The sequence below is a fragment of the Cibotium barometz genome, chromosome 8 (assembly GCF_041138505.1).
Source record: "Cibotium barometz isolate CiBa-2024 chromosome 8, ASM4113850v1, whole genome shotgun sequence".
NCBI lineage: Eukaryota > Viridiplantae > Streptophyta > Polypodiopsida > Cyatheales > Cibotiaceae > Cibotium > Cibotium barometz.
The window spans coordinates 43622714-43635835 of NC_141053.1; the positions used below are offsets into that span (position 1 = coordinate 43622714).

At 41.8% G+C, this 13122-nt stretch overlaps 1 protein-coding gene across 3 annotated transcripts in view; it reads right to left on the minus strand.

The window, feature by feature from the left end:
* The window catches only part of LOC147636303 (pentatricopeptide repeat-containing protein At3g53360, mitochondrial-like), a 35934-nt gene that overhangs the window by 5244 nt on the left and 17568 nt on the right, over positions 1–13122 (minus strand). Inside the window, exon 3 of one of the 3 annotated variants that reach the window (XM_086801756.1) lies at positions 9878–9929. The gene's annotated coding sequence lies outside the window, so the exon portion shown is untranslated. Of the gene's footprint in view, positions 1–9499; positions 9930–13122 lie in introns of those variants that run through there. The other 2 variants (XM_086801754.1, XM_086801755.1) reach the window with 2 other exon arrangements.

Genomic DNA, 13122 nt, shown 5'->3' on the forward strand with positions numbered 1-13122 from the left:
CCAATGAAATCTAAGCCCCAATTTTTTAAAGGTTGGTTAACTCTGACAGGATGCAGTGGCATCATATCCTTTTGTGGCTTTGCATATCATTGGCACTCGTCATCCATTGACAAATAGTGCACAATCTTTGAAGAGCGTGGGCCACCGATACCCCGATTGAAGTATTTTTCTTGTTGTAACATCACCTTCAAAGTGTCCACCAGCTACCCCTTGGTGTGCTTGTTCGATGATTTATAATTATTCATTCTCCTTGGGGCAGTGTCTTAGTATGTCATCCTTACCTCTTCTATAAAGAATTCCGGCAATAAGTTACTAAGGTGCACTCTCTTTTGGCAACTTTCTTGCTAAATCTTTCCTTAGTTCCTTTCCTTCTGAAAAACCATTAGCCAAAAAGTTAACAATTTTCTCACTCCGTTCTGGAATAGTCTCAACCTTGAATACCATAGCATCCGATAACTTGTCATCAACTCCAATTGGTGCTTCGTCGTTAGGTATGCGAGATAGATGATCCACCATGACATGTTTCTTGCTAGGCCTCACTAGTACTGTGAAATCAAACTCGAGAAAGAATCAACAACCACCTTGTGATTCTACCTATGGAGCATGGTTTATTTACCAGGTACAACAAGACTTGATGGTTAACATAGAAAACGAATTTGTTAGCAAGAAAGTAATGCCGAATTTTCTTTACAGCATAAACCATTGCTAACCCTTCACACTCAGTGGTGGTGTAGTTGATTTAAGCCTCATCTAGTTGTTGACTTGCAAAACTAAATTTAAGAATATGCCATAAAATCCACACCCTTCAAATACCTTTTTTAGGCACTCTATGTGCTCTTTCCAAGATAAATATGGATACATAAATCATCCAAGAAAGCTTCAAGAAACTTTCTTAAGAAGTCCTTAAAAGCAGTATTCATAAGTCTTTGGAACGTGGCTAGTGCATTGGTTAGACCAAATGGCATAACTTTGTAGGCATATACACCATGCTCAGTGAAAAAAGTTGTTTTTGGCTTAGTCCTCAGGGATGATCGAAATTTGATTATAGTGAGTATCCATCCAAAAAGCTATAGGCCTCCTTGCTTGCAACTCATTCGAGCACATGTTTTGAATATGGCAAGAGGTAGTGATCCCTGCGCGTGGAATCATTCACTTTCTTGAGATCAATACACTCTAAGTTTTTCATTCTTCTTAGACACAACCAAAATGGGTGAGATCCATTTCGAGTTTCAATCACATAGATGAATCCACACTCAATGAGTTTATTGATCTCTCTTCCTTGACGATGCTTGCATATTTGGGATTCATTGGATAGGGTCGATGTTGGACTGGTTTAACTTCGGGTACCATGGGGATGGTGTGTTGTACCACCTCTACGAGAACTCCCTTCATATCATGGTATGTCCACGCAAAGCAATCTCTATATTCCTTGAGGAGAGCTACAAGTTCAGCCTCCTCGGTCTTATTTAAGTCCTTTGCTATGTAGACAGGCTTAGGATCTTCCCTTGGTTCAGCCAAGTCTACTTCCTTAACCTCTGTGCAGGTCCATCATAGACTCCTCCACTTTCACTTGTGGGGTTACGTTTGGCATTATCAAACACTAACTTGCATTCCCCTATGGTGTATGACTTATAATGCTCAGGTGTTGAGCATAAATTAGGCTCATTTTCCTTTCCTTCATCAGATGCTTTAGCTGCAGCTTTAGTCTCTCGTTCCTTCTGTACGAGTTCACGATTTTGTTTCCTTCTAGTGAAGCAACTTGGTTTTGGTTCATCAGAGACTTCCACCTTAGCTATATCAATTGGGGGTGGTCTACAATACTGGACCTATTGTAATTCTTCTCCCCAATTATCTATAAACTTTCGATGTAAGTCAATTGCACCTATGTACTGGAGCCATTGGACAATAGTGGTTCTTTCTTGCGGTCTTTTATGATGATTCACTGCATAGCGCTTTCGTCTTCACCATCTTCGGAGATGCGCCTTAGCATCTTGACAAACTTCATCCCTTTCTTCAGATTGGGAATCCGTATTAGATTCAGAGCTACTCCATATGGCTTCTTTGCATGTTGTGGGCTCTATTTTTCTTGTGGTGTCTGAGGAGTTGGTGTCACTTTTAGTCTCTGTTTCAGACCCCTCATCACTATTTGTGCTTAAGCTTGAGTCATCCCATGTGGACTCAAGTTCATTGTACCCTATCCCCTCGGTATCGAAAGATAGAGTACGAATCATTCGTAGAGGGAAACGACCTTGGAGCGCTCCTCACCATCAGGTGTAACCCATGTAGATCCTCTAGCTCCCCAACTATCAATCGTAGCCATCATATGTATCTAGTTAAGATCATCGTCAAGCTCAATAGCATGTTTGTCAGCATCTTTGTGGGTTAGATCCTTTTCTACCTCAATCTCCTCTCTACAAGTATAGCAATATTACAATGGGGTTGAATGAGTAGTGGTGTCTGTGAACGGTTTTCAAAAAGTCCTCCACTACCCATGGGATGTACGTGGCCAGTCACAAGATCAACCCTAATGATGGAATCATCAAATTGGAGGTAGACATGGTTTTTAGATCAGTCATGTACCATCTTTGCTTCTCTGATGAATGGGCGGCCTAAGATCATTTCATATGATTCTTGTTGTTTGGAAAAGTCCATAACAATAAAGGTATGTTTTACCCGATGTTTAAGAACCTTGATCTTCAAATCTCGTAGCACCCCAATAGGTTTGGCGACAGTCTCGTCAGCCATCTTGACAATGATGTCCGAGACTTCTAGACTTGGCTTGGCCGTCTTCTCCCAGCATTTCTTGGTGATTATGCTCACTCTCGTACCACCATCTAGAACTTCCATTATTGTGATGCCCTTGACCGTAATTGCTAGTAGTGCTTTGGATTCATCACCTTTGAAACATTGCCCCAACTTATTAAGTGAAATTTTAACCATGGATTTGGTATTCTCTTCTTCCTTCGGGGCTATCGATTCAGGTACAACTTGAGGTTTCTCCAATGTATATCGGGGACATACATTATGCATGTCAGTAAATGGTTGTAATCTAACATTGAGTTCTCCATTAAGTAGAGCTCTCATTGCTTCAAATAATTCAAGATCTCCACTCAATTGAGCTATTCTAGTTGTACTAGTTTGTGAGGACATAAAGTCTAACAATTTGGAGATATTTAGAGGTGCGTTCATGACCTCCTTTCCTTTAGTAGGTACTAGTGAGACTCAAAAATCCATTTTCGAGATGGGCTCAACGTTTCCGTATGGTAGTTGTCCCTTGAACCAATTAGGGATCAAACTATGAGAGGTGGAGGCCTCAGTCTCTTCCATGATGACACTCGGCACATCTAGAGGTTTGCAAATCTTAGCAATAGGCATTAGGGTGCTAGGGTGTATGTAGTATTTGAGACTCTCTCTTGCTTGGATTTTGGTTCAAGCTCCTCTTGGGTTTTTGTAACTAAAGCTCCAAAGTCTTCGAGTTGCTCAATTTCCCTGTGAGCGTCAGGATAAGAGCCAAGTTTTGTCATGTGCGATTTAGTCTCAAAAATTGCATATTCCCATGGGGTGTCCTTCCCCGCGCTCTTGGTCTTGGCGGATATTTCCCCACCCTGTTCAGAATTAGCCCTTGTGTCCAAGGAGTCTGAGTCCTCATCTAGGTCCCTATTGAAGAATGGCTCTTAAGGCGTCCCAAGATTTCTTTTTGTGTTCTTTTAATTTCCTATCCTTCACGGACTTTTTTCTCCTGATTTTCTTCTTCTTTTTAGATTCTGCTATCGAGGCTACAAATTGTTAATCGAGAACCATTTGGGCCTATAGCCGGGTGATAGCATTCATGATCTAGATTTTTAAGGATCAGCCTTTAAGTTTGATTACTTTCCCCAATCATGTTTAGGGGTATGATAATGGGTCTTGTTTGTGGACTTGTCACCACAATCTTGTTGGAGCAATCCTTAATCCAATGATTTATGCCAAAACGGTTATAGGTAACCAGTGGCATGTTCGAGGAGACTGCTTGGTTGAGATGAGGAAACTTAAGAGGACACTCTGAAACTCGATGGGGACCTTGACAGTGGTAGCATTGACGAGACATTCTTCTAGCTATGGCATTAATGTCCCGACCCCTGCCCATTGCAGCAAGTTGGTAAATTGGCTTGACTTCCCCTTTGTCATCCACTACATAATAGTCAGGATGAAGCTCTGTGGGATCCTCAAAGAGGTGGGGAGTGGGTTCGACATCTACCTCATATTCTTGGTAATCAATAGGCTCCTCGAAGCTTACTTGATTATGAGGTGTGATCCTCGGGGGAGGTAGTTGAGGTCCCAAGACTAGGGGAGGTAACGACACATTTTAGGCATTGTAAATCTCCCTTGCAATGGGTGGTTGTGTTGTTTGATCTGCATTGGGTTGAGATGTTGCTGGAGGCATTATGGCTCGTGGTTGCGATGGGGCTAGTAAAGCCAATTGTTGAGGCCTAGAAGCATTAGCAAGGGTTTGCAAACGCATGCGACACTATGAAGCCTCATGACCATAACGTCCACAAAAGGCACAATTACCATTATAGCGTGCCCTTCAAACTGGACACTCACTGGTTGAATGTCCTCGTCGACAAATTGAGCACCATTGAAGCTCTCGCCTTGGTACATATGTACGTTTTCGAGGCTCTATTGGCCTTCATTTCCTCTTAGAGTGCTTTCATGAAATCCATGAAATTCATCTTCGCTAAAGTGTCGCCTTTAGCAAGGGGTTTAATTGTAGAAGTGCTTTGCTGTGACTCCGGAGGTAATAGATTTAGAATCTGATGCTTTAGCTCCTTTGACCATGAGATTATCCTCTAGTTGAATGGCATTTGTTGTGATTTCATCCCATGTAGTGATCCCTCTAATGACTAAGCCATTATAGATCGCTCCCATTATAGAGTAGGTGGTTGTACAACACGTGGCACTGCATGAGAGTGCATTGGTCTAAACCCTAGTGGTAGATGTAGGACATAAGGCATGTGCCCTACTAGTGCCCCAATAGATTCTCTAGCCATGTGGGCGTTAGGTGCAGCTGGTCTCGCAGCAGGAGTTGGTAGCCCACTTAATCTAGGGAGGGGATGTGTCATGGGTGCACTAGAATAAGATGTGACCACTTTAGAAATGGTCAAACTAGATATGCCAGGCACAAGGGACTCCATGTGTAAAGTGGTTTTGGCTACCGTAGTAACCGTAAGCATGTGGGTCAGAGGCAATTTTGCATCAATCCTAGGTGCCATAGTTGATGCAATGCCATCCAGTGGAGGAGGTAGTGAATTAGTATTATCTTCGATGTGGGCAGCTCTGGGATCTAAGAAAGTGAAGCTTATGCTAGTCAGCCCTTGAGTCCCTATAGCATGGCCTTGTGGGTTAGAGGATGTGGGTTGGTCCATGGTATATCCATGGTGATACTACAAAAGTAGGATCCGTTGGGCTAACAGGAGGTGTTCGCTTATTGTGGGCATCCTTGCTTTGGACGTCCCAACTTGCACCATGGGTCTTTGGATTCTTTCATGTTCAATGACCATATATATACAATCGTAGATACCTTGCAATCATTCCTCCCCTTTGTGGCTCCGGATATGGATTCCTTGCTTATTGTGGGTTGGTCCATGGTCTATCCAGGTGATACTACAAAAGTAGGATCCGTTGGGCTAACAGGAGGTGTTACCATTTCGCTTATTATGGGCATTCTTGCTTTGGACGTCCCAACTTGCGCCATGGGTCTTTGGATTCTTTCATGTTTAATGACCATATATATACAATCGCAGATACCTTGCAATCATTCCTCCTCTTTGTGGCTCCGGATATGGATTCCCTTCCCAACTAACGCCATACGCTTGGCCTGTAGTGAAATCCACAAGAGTCTCTATGGATGCATCATACTCCCAATCATTTGTGACAAGACGTTGATCCATGATTTGCATGCCTAGCTCTTTCCCTGAGGTAGACACAATGTTATTGTTTGTATCGACACTACCGGGCACTACTTGCGCAGTCCTGGCAAGGGACTCGTATTGGACTGATTGGACTGCTAATTGCTGTTATGCCAATTACAAGGTCTCTTCCTCCTTTTCTCTAGCAGCTTGGATCAATTCCTCTACCACCTGCACTTCTTCTAATGTCCTACCATTGGACATAAGCACTTGTGCAGGGGGGTGGTTCGATGGTCACAGTTACAGCAAGTGCAACAGGAGTTGCATTGATAGGGATATCAACGCGAACGCTTCCTACTTGCAACGATAAGAGTACACCAAGTCTCTCTGGAGTTAATCTCAACTCCTCCATCATATGGCCTGTAGGTCGTAAGGTTTGGCTCAAAGGTAGCGGTTGAGGCTGGACCTCTGAGGTAGCTAGCTACGCAGCCAAAAATACTGGTGGTGTTGGCTTGGCTAGTGAGACCTGGTTAGAGTTCTCACTTCTTGGGGTTGGGGATCTTTCCATCAAGTCAAAATTTAAGGATATCTCACTTGTCCCTAGTAGAGGCCCTTGTACAACGCTAAACTGGGTTCCGACTGAAGATCTTGAGCCTAATATACGCTAGTACGTACCTAGTTCAATAGATGCACTATCATTTATTTCGACCTCTCATACATATAACATGCACGTTCCTAAAAGGTGAATTTGGACATGTTCTTGGATTCATCTAGGTATATAATTCAGCCATATTAGCAGACATACAGATTTCACATTGTGAAGTTTTCATCCGAGTTGCGGCCAATTGATATTGTGCTTATTCTTTCTATCTTTAGCGGTGCATTTGCCATATCAACTACTTATTTGCTGAACTAATTCTTTATATTTGCTACTTTCCTTAGTGCTACGCTTCATTATAGGTGAATCTGCCCTGCATCTCTAGAGGTTTGACAGAAACTCAGTATGAAGAGCTTTGTGTGAATATGTGCTCTTATGTATGTGTGTGTGTGTGTGTGGAGTTCAATGGGTCGATGGAAATCTCCCGGATGGGATGGATTGACAGTGGAATTTTTCCATGCGTGTTGGCCTCAGCTGGAACAATCATTGCTGTATATGATCAATGAAGCTTGGGCAAATGATCAATGAAGCTTGGGCAAATGATGTACAACCATCTTCTTGGAAAGAAGGATTGGTTAAGCTTTTCCCTAAACGGGATCTTTGTGAAGCTTTTTCTGATTGGAGGCCCATTACTCTTATGCCTGTCATCTATAAGCTTCTGACTAAGATGTTGGCAAATTGTATTAAAGGATTTTTACATGATGGTTTACATCCTGCGCAATATGGTTTTGTGCCTCGCAGGCAAATCAATGATAATTTGGCTAATGCTTATATTGCCATTGAATATGCCAAATACACCAAGCAGGATGTACTCATTTTGCAAATTGATATTGAGAAAGCTTTTGATTCTGTGCATTGGGACTATATAGCTATGACTATGAGTTATCTTGGTTTCGGTGCAAAGTGGCAAAATATTGTGTATTGGCTCTATAATGACAGTGATGCTTCTTTGACTTTGAGCTCTTCTCTATCAGATTCTTGGAAATTGGGACGTTCAGTTCGCCAGGGTTGTCCGCTTAGTTCCTTGTTGTTTGCTATTGCCACACATCCTTTTCTTTGCTACTTGGATTTTTTGCAAGCTACTGATGAATTGCATGGCTTACAGCTTCCTGCGGGAATACTTTCCTGGCTCAGGCTTATGCTGATGATTCTTTTTTTATGCCCAAGAATACGCAACAAGATCTTGAGAGATTCTTCGCTTCGCCTTGAGAGTATTCATTAGTCGAAGGCTTTTGATGTACCCTTGGCTCTACGTGAGCCTAGAAAGGCATATTTCCTTTCAAAGAAAGGAGTTTATCTTATTGATGATGTTTTGGATGCTGGTGGCCATGTGCTTTCTTTTGTGGTTGCCGCCAGGAAATTTGGTCTAGGGATGCATTATAGATCAATCTGGCAGCTTATTCGAGAGCTTCTTGCTCCTTTTGAACCAATTGCAGATTTGGATCGTTCTGATCATTTGGTTGATTGGAGCCTTAAAAGAGAACAACCTGCACGAGGCCCTTTATCAATGGCTAAACTTTCGGTTCATTCGATATATCATTTCTTATTGCCTGCCTCTTGGGTTCAAGAACATGCGAATCAGATTTGGCATCTTCATAAAAGTCAGGCTTGGTGGAAACAGCGGCTTCATTCTCTTTGGAAATGCAGTCTTCCTTTGAAAAGTAGACTTTTTTATGGAGATGCTTGATTGGAGTCTTGCCAGTCGGCCTTTTCTTGGCTAGGCGACTTTTGGCACCTTCAACTTGTCATAGTTGTGGTGCTTCTCAAGAGACAGTCTTTCATCTTTTGTGGAGTTGTCCTCTCACCAGGACTTTATTGGATCGGATTGCTGCACGTTTGAGAGCCCGCTTCCGACAGGCACCCTTTGGGAAATACTTTTGGATCTTCGGTCTTCTCCCTTCACCCCTTAGATCCTATAAAGTCTTCTTTGATTGGGTTCGCTATTGGGCTTTATGGACTACCTAGGAGTCTCGCAACAGGATAGTTTTTGCTGGGCCTCATTTGGATGCTTACTCATTCTTCCGTTCCTCTCTTCAGCAATCTTTATATGACTGTCTCTCTCTTCATGAGATTGACTCATCTCTGTATGCTCTTTTTACAGATTGTTTTTAGATGTTTCACACTGAACATAGTGAACACTCTAGTAGTCTCCCTTGTATATGGTCTTTTTGGTGGGTTTTCCTCATTTTGAGGTTTCCCACCTGTAATTAATGACATGAAGCTTTACCAAAAAAAAAAAAGTGTGTGTGTGTGGAGTGCGTGTGTGAGCATATCTTGATACAGAGTTCTACACCCTCTATTGGGCACTGATGACGTTAGTGGAGATGTCGTAGTATCTAGTCCATACTATGTATAATGGAGTTGATAGTTGTATAGTCTTGTGGGTTGACTACCATGAGTATATAACATGCACGTTCCTAAAAGGTGAATTTGGGCATGTTCGTGGATTCATCTAGGTATATATATATATTCATTTCTACCTTTATGCAAAAACAGAAAAAAAAATTAAAACACAATTCAAAGATATACACACATTCCAAATGCATTATGGCTATGCGGTAGGGTTGTTCCCCAACAGCGGCGCCATTTATGGGTAGCACTTGCACCGTAGAAAGAATGCAAAAATTAGCCAATGTCGTGGGGTCTTTCCTTACCGCACTCCGGAGCATAAACAGCTCAAATCGAGAGGTTAATCTACCATAACCTAGCCTATCATTGCATAAACGGGATGTGTCACTCACCTGGTTGATTACTCGTGCTCGGATTCTCGTAGGAGAGCTTATTACCGCACAACCATCCTCCAAGATCCGCTCCAACGCCGCTCGTCGCACTCCAATGGAAGCTCGACCCTCCTCTCTCACTCAATCACACACTCACTCTCTCACACACATGCAAGCAAGCACAAAATAGCTCAAACATACAATAGGCAAACAAAAAAGCAATAGCATAAGAGTCTCGAGAAGAAGAGCACTCTCTTGAATAGCATAAAAGAATGAATGGTCACTATATATAATAACCCTCTTATCTTGGTCCATCGCTTTCACACCTTGGACGGCCATACTTAAAAAATAGGTCCATAGCTAACCACGGCCGCCTAAGCTTCTGCAAAACCCTAATCTAAGAATACAGTCTCCAATATTAATCGCGTGGCACGCCTTTCATGGACAAGCGACGATCCGCCCTAGCTTTATTGTTAACCCTCATCGGACACCTCTCCAACATCATTGTATATTTTAACCATAAAAATAAGCATGTACAGTATTTTGGTAGAAAAATTCGTAAAATACTTATTTTAACCATAAAAATAGAGAAAAATGGCATTTCCACTCACGGAATTTCCCTGCAACGTCGATACGTTCATCCAAGTCAAGAAGCACCGCGTTCTGACCACCATATTGACATTCCCAACGCATAGGCCACCAAAACAAACCAAAAAATAACAATTTTTTGCTTAGTAAATGTTAAAATTTACTTTAAAAATGCTAAAATTTTAAAATAATGAGAGAAAATTAAGAGAAGAAAAAACATTAAAAATTAACTAGAGACCGCTTTGATACCATTATTAAAACCCTAAAGATCTCTCTAGCTAATCACTATGCATAAACCAAGCATATACTTATCCACTCAACCACCCCTAAGCCCAAGGGTGCACACATAAATACAATGAAGTACCACATACCTAACCTTGGTGTCCCATACCACTAAGAGATATGACTTCCATCCAGCAGTAAATAGCTCTAGCATGAAATGCCAAGAGAGTAGATACAATGCTCTACATAAGAGAACATCCCTTGAGAGTGCCCCATGCCCCTATTATATAGGAGGACCCTCAAGTGACTCTTGACTCTCCATTTCCATGTATGACCCTTGGTTACTTGACCCTAACCTCAACCCAAGGTTAGACCTAATTCTTGCCCCACACTAGAGCATGTTTCCATGGTCCCATGCTCACATGCCTAGGGTGAGTTAGTTTCCTAGTATATACACATATAATATGCACATAACATGATTCCTGGGAGCTCACCTCCAATACAGCCAGCTTATAGGTTGAGTGCAAGTCAACAAGAAGAAATCATGACACAAGTCAATGATCTTCTTGAGAAGGACTTAGTATAACCAAGCTCATCACCTTATTTCTCACCTGGTTTGTTAGTACAATGGTTAATATAGAATGTGCATTGACTACAGGGCCTTGAACAAGATAACCATTTCCAATACCGAGAATTGATGATATCTTGGATAAACTCCAAGGGGCATCTGTTTTCAGCCGCATTGATTTGAAAAGTGGCTATCATCAAATAAAAGTAGCTCCTCAAGATGTACACACGACAGCTTTCAGGACTATATTTGGATTGTATGAGTATTTCGTATTGTCTTTTGGTCTTACTAATACTCCTGCCCTCAACAACTATTTGGAAGCTTTTTAGTTGAGGACAATTGTTTAGAAGCTGGGGAAATGTAACTACTCCCCAATTTCTCGGGATTCATGGACATGGGTGTTGGACACTACATGTAGCCATGGTATGTTTATGGTTAAGCTTTCCATGAATGTCTATGCCAGCTGTATCTATGATCTTGGCTATATAGAAGCATGTTAGGCATTTGATGAATCTTGGAGAACCAAATGCAATACATAATGCCATGGATATTTGATGGATCTTGTAGAGTCAAATGTCATAGCCTCTATAAATTTCAAGTACATGTAAATAGATGGGGTTTCTTCCAAAATATGTGTTTAAATGCATACATTTGTGTGCATGGCCTATTTCTATTTGTGTCTATTGTTTTGTTTGCCTGGACAATGCCTGGATTTTATTGCATGAGAAGATCATGGATCTGGGGACGCTTGGATTGCACCCACGAGCCAGTTTGCTACATAATCTGTATTTAGTTAACTTGTATTGATGGATTTCTACAAGAATAGTTGATATTTTTGAAGGCATGACAGTTTAGTTAATTATGGTTGATGATCTTCTTCTCCATGATGAGAAACCCCCATGCATGCGACATGTATGGCTAGAAACTCCCATGCAAATGACATGCAATAGTTAGACACCCCCATGCATGCGACATGCAAGCTTTTCCCGCTACATGCATGCATCACGCAATGCTTTATCCTTTCATGCTCCTAAAAATGTGGCATGCAAGTTCACTTTTCTTAAAAGTAAATCATGCAAGCTCACTTTTCTCCAAAAGAAGTCATGCAAGTTAACTCAAAAGAAAAGTAAGTAAAGTAAGCCCTTTTCTCAACTTTTATCTACACGAGTTGCTCTTTCTTTTGTAGCCATTCTTGTTGATCCAAAAGTCATGCAAAAATCTCTCTACCACAATTTTTCATGAGCAATATCCTCCATTCCTTCTCTTTCTCTAGGCGCCTCCTTCTAGGCTGATTTCAGCTCTATAAATTCAGATTCTCAGCGCCATTTCAACACACTATTATGGCACGTGTGTTGCTCTATCTAGTGCACCTATTGTAGAATATTTTTCCAGCCATATTATAGTGTTCTCTCTCCAAAAACACTAAGAAGAAGACTTTTCCCAAAGATTGAAGCTGTGGAAGAATCATTTTGGTTTTGGTTGCTGCTACTACTATGCGGGAGAACCCTTGGGAAGTGCTAGGACATTGTCCTAAGGCTGATTTCCAGCCACTAAGTAGTTGATCTCATTGAAGCTAAGCTACATTTGCAAAAAGTTGGGCTTCCATTCTATTCGAGATTGCTAGGCAATCTTGGTGAAGGGAGTTGGGCACCATATTGCTAGCTTGTAGCTGGGCTACTTGTGGGCATAGGTTTAAAGAAGGCTTTGTTGTGCATTACGACGATCAACCTATTGCATGCTACATCAGGACTTTGCTACTACACTTCTATTGCTCATGAAAGGCAATGCGAATACCTTTTTTTAATGAGCTAGTGTCTTTGCTTCTGCAAGACGAGCAATTCCGGACGAACTGTTCAGAACGAGGGTTGGTGATAAAGCTTTTGCCACTCACGGCAAAGGTAAAGGCAAGGCATCCAGTGCCAATAGCTACAAGGCTAAAGGTGGGACAATTGCCCTCGCAAGGATGTAGACAAGGGTGACAGTGTGTTGCATGCGCGGAAGCCTTGGTGTACTGATCCACAGCCCTAAGCATGATTAAAAACATTGATGCATATTAACACAAGATTAAGACAGGAGAGAGAAGAGGAGAGAGATTAGGTGTTAGGTTTTCTTGTATTACTATGGTACAAAAAGGTAACTTTATGCTTGTACATGATGTAGGGCTACGGTCAGCCCCATAGGGGTGACCTAGGCCCCTTCTACATGCTGCTTACTTGAACTACATGAAAGATAGATGATTTTCTGAATGATGATCTGCTGAATTATGGTTTATGCTTATATATACGGATGGGACAGCAGTCGGCCAGCTGTAAAGCTGTCTGCCTGCTGTACAGTCCCATAAATGCTTATACTAACATATAATGCTAGGCATGGTGGCATAAAATGTTGGATCTCCATAATATGCTGGCCGACTGGTTTTGGTTGCTATCTGCTGCTGGCTGACTGATGCTAGGAGATGTCCACATGCTGCTGACTATG